This window comes from Amblyomma maculatum, chromosome 3 (assembly GCF_055883805.1).
Source record: "Amblyomma maculatum isolate TAMU_Amacu chromosome 3, ASM5588380v1, whole genome shotgun sequence".
NCBI lineage: Eukaryota > Metazoa > Arthropoda > Arachnida > Ixodida > Ixodidae > Amblyomma > Amblyomma maculatum.
In genome coordinates, this window is record NC_139346.1 from 75098450 (window position 1) to 75110476 (window position 12027).

At 45.9% G+C, this 12027-nt stretch overlaps 1 long non-coding RNA gene across 1 annotated transcript; it reads left to right on the forward strand.

Moving 5' to 3' along the window:
- Positions 1–567: 567 nt before the first annotated feature.
- Positions 568–6699, forward strand: LOC146194998 (uncharacterized). The gene is made up of 3 exons (XR_014705517.1): positions 568–724; positions 3351–3439; positions 6564–6699. It is a non-coding gene; the product is annotated as an uncharacterized LOC146194998 (long non-coding RNA).
- Positions 6700–12027: the final 5328 nt, after the last annotated feature.

The following is a 12027-nucleotide window of genomic DNA, read 5'->3' on the forward strand; positions in this document are numbered from 1 at the left end:
ATTCGCGCTCTAGTGAGCGATGCTGCGTTCTCAACTGCCCAGTCTGTCCTTGTTCTTTCGATGCTGTGTGTGAGGTCTGAGCGAGCTGTGATATATACGGGGTAAATTTTTGCTAATCGAATGGTGCAAAGTGCGCAAGGAAGTGTAAGACATCATTGCATTTTGGACGTAAACGTTTGTTGAGAGAAGCTAGCAGAAAGAGTTCGGTGGCTCAATACATAAACTGTCCACAGTGGAAGTCGCTTAGCCTCCAGAGTTACTGATAAACTGAAAAATGTATCACTGCTGATATCGGAACCCTTTCAGCTGGCGTTAATTACGAGATGAGCGGAGCTTCAGCGACAGCTACGTCAGCAGATATATTGGTGGCGACGTGATCTGGCTGTGGAAAGCGCTGCTTGATAAGCCGAGAGAATTAATTCTGGGGGACGGGCTTTTACCTCTACCGTTCGCAGTATATCCCGCACGTTTGTTTCGGTTCCGCAACGCCATTGGCTGACGCCTTTTCACACGACACAAATATTGTGCTCACGGCACGCAAGGGGTTCTCAGCCAATCTGCAGTTTCTTGCACACCGCCCCACTCACCACCGTGAAATGGCTATAAAATCCTCTGCGCGACCATTCTGCGGCATTAAATACTGTTCAGAACATAGAAGTGCAAAGACGGAAGTGCTCACGGCGATATCATCGAAGCATCATGGATAGAGCGTGCAAGTGCAGAGGTAAGCTTCGTCTCTTATCTAACACTGTTAGCTTCATCATTTTTTTAATCGTGGAGCACTAAGGGCTCAGCTAGGTTTGCACATATGCACGGTGTGCGCAGTTATTTGTAGGATCTACAACTAAGACCACTTTTAAACTTTTATTGCGGAAGCAATACTACGCTCATGAACAGCCTTTTGCGTAGCGGCGGCCGGTAGCCACGTTTGACCTTTAGAATGACCTCTGACGTCATACCAGGGTGAGAGACGGGCTACCAATTCGAGTCATCGCGTATCGGCGGCCGGTAGCCACGCTTTGCCGCGCTCCTCTCACTAGAGGCGCTGCGCGCTAGACTTCTGACGTCATACCAGGAGCGAGAGCTAGCATGTCGAGTCGTAGCGTAGCGGCGGCCAGTAGCATCCAATAGCCACCCGTGAAGACGCGGCGCATTGCGTTCCTTTTGTTGGAGGCGCTTCGCTCGCTTTGACGTCACAGTAGAGAGGTAGGTGGTGGAGCCGGGGGTATTTGCTATCGTTCACCATCTGCCAAGTCAGTCGCGATGCCTCCGCAAGAAAAGCCGCGTCGCCTCGCTGCTGCTAGGAAGCAACGGCGAGCTTTGGGGACAGATGCCCAGCGTGAAGAACGTCTCGCTCGACGGCGTGCTGAAGATGCGGTTAGGCGGGCGCGTCGATCTTCTCGTGAATCCTGCTCATCTGATGATAATCCAGACTGGAGCATGATGGATGCTCTGAACAGCGAGGCTGACTATGTATCCACGTGTTCATTCACCAGTGAAGAATCACAAGCCGTGCTAAGGCGTAGCCAAGATGTATTGCTTTCGCAACCTACCAGGCTTAACCAAAGCTAAGCCCCAGCCAATTTTGTGTTTAAATATTGCAGCGCTGTACCATATAGACGCGGTCGGATAGGTCATTTAAAAGTAATGCAGTAATTATTTGCACAGCAATGGGTCACTTATACAGTAATACGGAAGTGTGACACCAGAAAAAAAACAACTCTGACAATAAGATCAAGCGTGCCGGCTTCAAAGGTTCAGATGATTTAGTGTCAATGTCAGGCCTTAATGCAAATAAATATTTTTGAAGCCGCTCTTTTTAGCGATAAGGACAGCTAAAACTTGCACCTCATAGAGCGCTGAGAACAGAGTAGTGCCCGATTCCAAGCTGAAATACTTTGTCGATCACAATGGTTGGAAAGAATAACAGTGGCGTCCCACATGTACACTCGCCGAATTTCGCTTGTTGGCCAACGTCGACATGACTAAAAGGGCAACGTATCTTTCTTACATTAAAGTGGTTTGTCGCCTCCCGCAGTCTCTCCTCCAAAAGCCTGCTAGCCGCAGGATTTTCGAACACACTGAGAGCTTTATTTTCTCTCGTTTTAAGCCAGGACGAGTCGATAACGTAGGGGGCAGATAAAGCGTTGCCCTCTCAACAACCCTTATCGGGAAGCAGAAATTCCCACCTGATATCGGTGAACCGGCATCCCAAGTGACCAGATAACAAACGAAATACTCCCAGTAGACAGCTGACCCAGACATCTGGCCAACGAGTTGCTCTCCTAGACGCTCAATGCACTGTGCAGAAGTGGTAAACCTAATGGTGAATTGCAATCGCTTGTCCTGACCGTGCGTCGTTGCGTTGTGGAAGAGCGGCCGAGTTCGGCGCCATCCACAGTCATTAAAGGCGTATGACATTACGCGTAATGGCTGTTCAAAAGCCTTCGAATGCGTTAAGAAACTCCCTGTCTGCCCAAGAATGGCGATACTAACATTGGCTGGTGAACCGTTAACAACATGCAGTTACCAACTGACGACGTTCGGTAAATAATTGCGCCAGAGTTGAGCATAGACGCTTCAGCAGATGGTGAAAAACGCACTAACAGGAAAATAACTCCGATTTTTACAATTTCAAATTTCGAAATGTTCTTTTTGTTTGGGGGGGGGGGGGAGGGGGGAGGCGGGCACTGCCAATGGGCATTACACGCTCGCTCCGGTAACAAACAAGGAGGCATGATTGATTAACTGCATTTAATAATTACCAAATTAATAATTATGCATTAAAGTAGATCATACATTCGACACGCTTCCCTCATTGTACTGTTCGGAAACGACTAGGATCTCACGAAATGCACCGTGTAAAACGCATCTCCCACTCGTTTCCACGCGGCGTCCCAAATGCAATGGCAAGGTTGCTAAGCTTCAAAAACACTCCTTACTTATATAACCCTGGCTATTGGACTGGTTTCCGCTATTTCGTGGGGTACAACAGCTGCCATATGTAGCACAATTTGCCGACATATCGAATGTTACCAATACAGGAGATATCAACAGTCCCTCACTGTCTTCTCATTCTACCGTCTCATGCAACTATTGCCATGAAGGCAAAGCACCATGGCGGCGTTCACTAATTACTAGCAGGCAGCTGCAAGGCAAGTTGCCAGAGCCTGATCACTGGAAGCAGTTTGCAAGAGACCCTTGAGACCAATGCACAGTTTCTTATCGTGTTGTATCTGATTACAGATGCAATCATGTTCAATGTCCTTTTCAGTCTAAGCAATGTGCTTCAGCGCCATGCCTCTTATCCTCGTGTTTGTTCTTCGTTTGTTTATTACCTTATCCCTCAGATCCTAAATGCAGCTGCACCACGCAGTGCAAGTGCTCCACTGGCGGCTGCGGCTGCAACAGGTGCAAGTAAGGCACCGCACGATGGCAGGTGCGTATAGAGCATTCCCTTCAGGTCTACAAGCGGCACCCTACTATTCGCTTTTTTTCGTTTAGCGTTTTTCTGTTTACGAATCATGCTAGAGCCTGCGCCATTATTTCACAAGCCGCATGGTTGCATATATACTGACTTTCACGCGAGGAAATTGAAACATCCCAGCTGCATGCCTGTCGCTCTTCGAGCAAACGAAGACTAATGGAATGCATAATGAACCTTTATTGTATCATTATAAGTTCTTATCATCAGGAGCGTTAGTAGTGGTACACATTCATGAGCTTCATACCCTCATTGAGAAACAAATTCATTCGTTCAATCGTTGCTCTGTGACGAAAGATCTAATCGGAATTGGTAAAATCCATGAATTTGCCATGACAAATCCATGACAACAGGCTATGAGATCACACCCACCGACAAATGGTTCCCGATTCTTGATCGGTTACCCTCGCCGCCGCCTTTCTTTGTGCAAATCGCATGTAAAGAGTATTTAGCGCTTTCATTCCGGGTGGTGTGTTAGGCAATGTCGTGGAACCTTCAACACACCCCTTCCTAGCCAACTTCTACCATAACCTATAATTATACTCTACAGAGCACGTGTGTTGACGATGCTGTGTTTGTCGGCTTCTTGCTGTGTACGTATTATTTTGTTTACGAAACTCTTAACAAGTACCTGCTACACCAACTTGCAATCTTAATTCGCGCGAACAACAGGTATTTCTTTTCCATATCAGTATTGGTGTTTAAAGTTAGACATACTTAAACGAAGCGTAAATGCATATACAATTATGCGCAAAGGTAAACAATTGGACGGGTTGATCGTTCGTGCTATGGTTAATCGTGGCGTGAATAGGTAGCTTTAATACTAGAAAAAATTACGCCGCACTGCCAATAATGAGTTCATTTAAAATATCGTGAATTAATAAAAACGACACTGCTCGAAAAATTAATCATGACGGAAGGCGCACAAGAAGGCTGCAAAAGTACATGGAAGCCAGAGGTATATTTATTTAGTATCTGCGGAGTTTTTTTACTCCAGGCGTGAGCAAAGACAGAAGTAAAAAAATTACCACAAAATATACACGAGATTTATATAAGGGCAAACAGACGATGCAAAAAAAAATAAACAATGGCTTCATTTGCGAAAGGGTCTCAAGTTATCAATAAATAGTTTTGCATTCGGGCTGTTCACTACACACATCGGCAGTTCATTTCATTCTGTAATTGTTTTGACAAAAATTAGTGTTTAATTGTACTGGAGTATGCTCGCAGTTCTAGCATTTTCCCATGATTAAAACGCATACTTGCGCGCGAAACAGGAGAGATATAGTTATGGGAATTTATTTTAATCAGATTGTTGCATATTAGGTACAATAATGTCAACCTTGCTTCAGTGCGCCTTGCCAGAAGGGATTCGAAACCAATAGAGTTGATCATGTCTGTAACACTGTCTGTGCGTTTGAATCTGTTACAAGTGAAACGGGCTGCGGTCCTTTGCACACTAATTTCGGAATATTCTTGACAGAGTAAGAGTCCCATCGATAACATGCATATTCGAGACGAGGACGCACCAAAGGCTTGTACGCTGCCAATTTCACGTTTGCTAGGGCCTTTGAAAGTTTACACCTCCAACACCAGAGAGTCTTCAGAGAGTTCCAGCAAATAACATCGATGTGGGCATTCCGACCACAGGTTATTACTTATCTGGACACCAAGGTATTTACATCGGTCGGGAAAGCGGCGCTACCCGTTATAGCACAACTTACAAAATGGCTGATTGTTACCATCAATTTCATTTCTCTTTTAATGAATCTGACGAGCCACTAACCCTTCAGGCTTGCAATATGATAAACGTGTATCACAGTCCTCGTTAGCTGGAAGTTGACCTTAATTGGCCAAAACCTGAAAGCATCCGTATAGTTACATCTCATTTTTCTGACATGCACATACAAGTTATGTGCTTACTTAAAGAGAAGTGCATTTCCAGGGATTATTTAATATTTAAATGGCGGTTTTCAGTGTTCAACATCTGATTCTTTAAACCCGCGGATTCGGCCATTTTGTTAATTGCGCTATAACGGGTATAGCGCCGCTTTCCCTGCCGCTGAGTCAGGACCAAAATACTATTTCTTCCTGCGCTTGGTTCTCGGCATTTTGTCTGACGCTGTGTACACATATACGTCAATATCGCATTCTTTCTACGAATATGCTATGCGCGACCATGCAAACGAATGGCCCATCCCAGTACTGTTTTGGACAGACTCGAAAAGAAGCTGAGCATATACTATCCCGTTGCAAACATTCCTTTTCTATCGGGCATGAAGAAGCTATAGGTTCTTCAGAAAGCACACTAGCGACTACAATCAACCCGCTCATAGCACAGCAGCCAGTTTCAATGCGGCAACGTGAGCAAAATGATAAAAAAGAACAGCGCCCCCCCCCCCCCCTCCCCTTTCTTTTGTGAGAAAATCGAGGCTTAAAAAATATAATCAAGGCGCTTCGAAATGAACAATGTAGGTTGGTGCCAAACATGTGTTTCTCTTACAGGCACTCATCTCTCAGCGTATGTAAACACACCTTGCTCTTCTTAACACAACCGCGTCGAAAACCCCTTTTCCGCATAAAACCCGCCATCGTCCACGTAGTGAGCGAGCAAACACTTATTTGGCAGGTAACATGAACGGGCACTGATTGAATGTCGGGTTCTGTGACCTCATAGACCACGTGACACGGCCTAGTTGGCAGGAGCTGCCAACAAATTCGCTCCTTTGTAATGGGAATGCGAGATCGGAACCAAACACACCGGGACCCTTTGATTCCGAATTAGTCACACTACACCAAAGTCATGCACGTATACGTTCATGCAGCCTGGTTAAATGCGGGCTTTATGTTTGTGTCGAACCCTTATTCAGATTATCAGCTTGATTACGACTACATGCCGAAGAATAATCGTGATATAATGGAGGCGAAAATTAAGGGATCAATGATTAAATGAGCGCAAAAGTGCATGCATCCGAACGGGGCTGCGCAAGGGGTGCCGCAGACGGGAGGTATTACCGCTGGCACGTTTACGTTACAGACAGAGTTTGAGTATCCCACACATTTTTTTCTTATTTTTCAGAATGCCGCGCTCGTGCACCAAGCATGCTTCAACACGGCACCAGGATAGAATGGTCGGCGGCGGGGAAAAAAAAACGGTCAAAGTCTATATGATTTCTGAGAGCCAATAAAAAAATAAAAAAAAAAAGTATCTGGTATTATCGTTTGCCTTGGTGCAGTTGGCTAGTCTGGTTCTAATGAATGAGGTTTAGCTTTCTGGTTTTAACATCACAAAACAAGTCAGGCTATGAAAAACGCCTTGTGAAGGTCTTCTGCGGATAATTTCTACCAACGGGAGATCTTTAACGTACACTGACATGGCACTGAACACGGACACCTTGCGTTACGCCTCTGTCGAAACTCTGGCGAATCTCAGCTGCCACCGCCGCCGGGTGCGATCCTGCGTTCCCTGGATCAAGAGTCGAGTACCCTAACTATTGATCCATCGCAGTGGGGCAGTACTAATTTGGTTAGTATGCGACATATTGCGAACATATCTTAGAACAGCACTTAGCTATCTTCACGCTGCACAGATTTTTGTAGTCGCCTATAGTCTAGTAGAGTTGCGCAAACAATAAGAAGGTTGCAAGTCTCATTGCCTACCTGGCACACGCAGATCAACGCTGATGTTGTATTTAGGATAGCTGAACATACAAAGACATTAATAGCTAATTTTGGTTTGCTTTTCCCCCCTATTGAGCGGCGGGAAACCTGCCTCAAAAACTGTTAGTAGCCCGGCGAACAATTCGTAAAGTGCTCACGTGTAAAGCATCCTCTCTAGGTTGCAAGGCCCTACAGCACAAGAGCGGACATAAGCGTGTAGCTACGGATGGGAATTCAGGATTGTCCACCCTGTATGTTTCACCATCCTACATGCAATGTCGAGCGAACACCGGGGAAGAGTATCCATCAGTGTGCTCCAGAGACAAGAATCTGGTCACTTACCTAGTACCTTAAAGTAGGGATGAACGCTAAGCGAAATCCACCTTACCTAAAGTAGAGTCTGGGTGCGGAAACCAGGCCTGGGGGACGGATAACCTCAAAAGCGGCTTCATGTAGGGAACCTGTCTCAGACGCCGGAAACCCGGCAAACGCCTTGTGGTGGTGGAATGATCTTGAGGCCGAGGGCCGCACATTCGGCTAGGAGCGAGTGCTCGCCCTCTACGGAGGCCTGAAAGGGAGCTCAACTCAAATTGTCAGCCAAATCCTACGCTGCCCAATTCCCCCAACTAATTACCGTAACCCTATCCTCATTCCTACTTCCCCTTCCCCTACAACCTATATCACTTCCGCTACTTCCCAGGGGAGATACGTAGAATCTCCCCGAGCCCGCTTTCTCGGCTGTAGGTCGCTGAGTAGCGTTCCCCGATTCATTTAATAACTTCTACTCAAAAAAACCACTTGTCCAAAGGACCTATTCATTTATCTCGTCAATTGGTACATCTTACTCTACCCGTGATACATTAGTGGTGCGGGAGGAGTCGGACTTTGGACTTCATCTTACCTTATGTTGATACCAACAATATTTAACATTCACAGAATCATTAGGGCACCAATGCTAATTAATTTGACCCTTGATAATTTATTCCAGCTACGTTGCTTCAAAGCCTCAACCATGACGACGCTGTTAACGTTATGTGTATACATTATGTCAGCAAATTTGGACAACCCTGCAGTCGCCACAGGATTGGAGGAGGTCAGTTTACGACCCCATCCCAAAGAAAGGCAGTGCCAAAGATTGTTCCAACTACCGCACGATCGTGCTTTTTTCGCATGCTAGCAAGGTGATGTTGAAAATCCTCCGAGGTAGGCTGCAGCAGTATGTGGATCGGGAGCTTCCGGACGTGCAAGCTGGGTTTCGCAAGGGCAGAGGAACTAGAGACCAGATTGCCAACCTTCGCTGGATTATGGAAAAAGCAAGAGTTCCAGAAACCCATCTACTTCTGCTTTATTGATTATTCGAAAGCATTTGACTGCGCAGATTACAGCAGATTATGGCAAGCTCTCCAAGAGATGGGAGTTCCAGCTCACCTCATCTGTCTCCTCAGGAACCTGTATGAAGGGCAAGAGGCCACAGTCAGAACTCGGCATGGTCTTACTGATTGGTTTCCGATTGAGAAAGGAGTGAGACAAGGCTGCATACTGTCGCCCTGCCTATTTAACCTATATGTTGAGTGCATCATGAGGAAGGCCGGTCTGGACGAGTCTTCAGCTGGAGTGGAGGTTGCTGGAAAACGTATCAACAACCTACGATATGCGGACGATACCACATTGATGGCAGAAAGTGAAGTGGAACTCAAGAGACTTCTGATGCGCGTACAAGAAGAGAATGAGAAGTTTGGGCTTAAACTGAACAATAAAAAGACAAAGATCATGGCGTCTTGCCCTATCAAGTCCTGGAGCATCAAGGGACAAGAAGTGGAAGCTGTGACAGATTTTCTCTTCTTGGGCTCCAAGATTACCCCGGAAGGAGACTGCCGCCATGAAATTAGGAGACGCCTGCTTCTGGGAAAGAGAGCCATGGCTAGCCTTGACCGCCTAGTAAAGAGCCGAGACATTACACTGCCAACCAAGATCCGTATCACTCATGCTATGGTCTTTCCAGTTGTGATTTATGGTTGCGAGAATTGGACTGTGAAGAAGGCTGACCGCCGAAGAATTGACGCGTTTGAATTGTGGTGCTGGCGGAGACTCTTGCGAGTTCCTTGGACGGCCAGAAGATCAAATCAGTCGATATTGTCAGCCCTAAACCCTGACTGCTCATTGGAGGGTCAAAGTCTAAAGTTAAAGCTCAGCTACTTAGGTCATCTGATGAGAAGAGAGGAGTCGCTGGAGAAATATTTGATGTTGGGAAAGGTTGAGGGTCACCGGAGAAGGGGTAGGCAGCGAACGCGATGGTTAGATATGGCATCCTCGAGGTACTGCAGATGAAGTTATGTTATGTTAGGAAGATAGTGAGAGACCGGAAAGCGTGGCGTGATATGGTCCATAAGGTCACGAAGAGTCGGACACGACTGAACTACTGAATTGAACTGAATTTATTCCGCGCTTTTCGTGCCCATTATTATTTTTTTTTTTTGGGGGGGGGGTTCTTTTTAGGTATTAGAATTTTTTTTAACTCAATAGCGCATTTCATGATCCCCTGAAATTTGTAAGCCTGCAACGTTTTGATCTTACCTGACGCGGCAAGCCATAACAACAGCTTCTCACCGGAACAAAATGTTTAGAGTGACGGATGTTATGAAGCGTGTTATGTGTCTCCTCTTTATTGGTCCCTGTCACGGTGGTGCATTGTTTAAAACACTCAAGAGTGCGCGATCGAATCCGGCCACGGCGGCTGCTTTTCGGTGGAGGCGAAAAGCAAGGCGCCCGTGTGTTGTGGGATGTCAGTGTACGTTAAAGAACCCCTGTGGTCGAAATTACTCCGTAGCCCTCAGTTCTTTTCCTTAATTAAACCCCATCACCTTAAACTAAATTCTTCTTTGTTGCTTATCTAGGTTTACGCTACACCGTTCGTCCAAACTGACAAATCTCTGCAGTTGGGGGTGGGGGGAGGGAATAGTTTGCAATCTCCCATTTCGTGGTTTTGTTTCTCTCAGAGAAAGCAATTTTTCTTCCAATTGTATTGCCGTCGAAGGATGCCCCTTAGGTGGACCGTGGTACAACTGATGTTGTCGCTACTCTCTACGGAAAAGGGCAAAGAGCTAGGATTGCAACTTTTCTACAAATTTGGCTTCAATTTACCGAAAGAAGGTTTTATGGTGTGATATACGCAGCAGTATGTAGTCAAAAGAAAATTTACGAACGTCATCAAATATGCGAACTTTTTCAACGTGAAGTATTCTAACGGAAGTCACAGCTGAACGTTTTCTTACTGAGGACGGAGAGATTTGGGAAAGCGAAGACTGCGAACAAACGTGTAGGCTGACATGCCAACGTTGATGAAGCTTCGCCAGCATCTGCAAAAGAAACGCGAGCTTCGCGGTTTGATAAACAAAATGTAACAACTCCAGTTTTCTATGACATCGCTTTTAATTATGAAGCAACTGGAGGACATTATAAAGTTTAATTAACGTTTCTTGTTGCACTTGTTCTTGATAATTGCGTCGCGAGAGCATCGTACCCCCCCCCCCCCCCCTATGTAATACCCTCCTTTAGATGGCTTTATGGTTAACCTGAATGAATAATCAAATATACTATTATGAGCATATACATCAGAATGTCCTCAGCTTGCGATGAGTACCACATGTTCATTTTAATGCTGTTGTAATCCCCGAGTAGATAAGAGTGCCATGGAAAAGGGGGGGGGGGGGGGGGGGGACATTGTATTGACAGCAGATATCAAAGGGAACGATTTGCGGATATATTATTATGTGCAACCTTACGATATCTGAACAATATTGTTTTCATAATAAACAACTTCCAGTTGAAAAAGTTAACTTCGCCTTTGCGTTCTCTCTTTTGTACTATATAATCATCCGCTATAAAACATAGTATGAGCAGGCAGTGAATCTTCAACTTTGTTTAAATTTCGATCCAGTGCCGTATACATGCAGAGCAATTTGAGACAGTAGTAAGTGCTTGAAAAAGAGCAGTAAGAACAGTAGCGTAGCTCTCCGATCTAAAAACTTAAGAATAGATCCGAAATGGTTACGCAGAAAATTAGGCACCTCAAGAGAAAATTAGGCAGAAATCAGGAGAATCAAGTTTTGAAATGATCGTATAGGCACATCGACAATGCCACGACAAATGGCGCTGCAAGTCATATAACAATTGGTTCAGAGGAAAGGAAGGGCACAAATATCTCTCACTTGTTTCTGTATACATCTGAGCCTCGCCATAAGGGAAGGGAGAAAAGTGGAAGTGAAAGTGGAAAGAAAGAGGGGCCGTAGTGCACAGCTATGGAGAAATTTTGACCACCTGGGGATCTTTAACGTGCACTGACATCGCCGAAATGCAGCCCACCGAAATGCAGCCGCCAGCGGTGGGGATTGAACCTGAGTACTGCGGCACGTACAGAACCGGCATCTTAACCACTGTGCCACTGGGGGGGTGCTATTTATACTATTTATTGTTTGAAGAAAAATTGCCACAACGTTACGGATTCAGAGATCATCAACATTGACTACTAAATAGGCAATAAACCGAGTTTTTCAGACGCTGGATGTAGAAAAGGCTAGGGTCAGTGGGCTTCCACGGGAAGAAGGATCGGGGTCTGTCGCATCTAAAGCGCCTCATAGGGAGATCAGCGTAAGAAAAAGACTTCCAAAGGCTCGGCGACAAGACCGTCTTGGGAGAACCAGCGGAAGCCTACGCGAGCGTGTTCGCCTGGGTGCTATCTTGTGTCGACCGGATGAGAACTGAGAACACAGGAAGCACGTGACGCGTCCATGTCAGGACGTCCTTACTGCGTGCGTCATTGCAAGTCTCGGATGCAGTCTGATCGCAGATCACCAATCACTTGCAGGCCTGGAGTTGCCGAATAT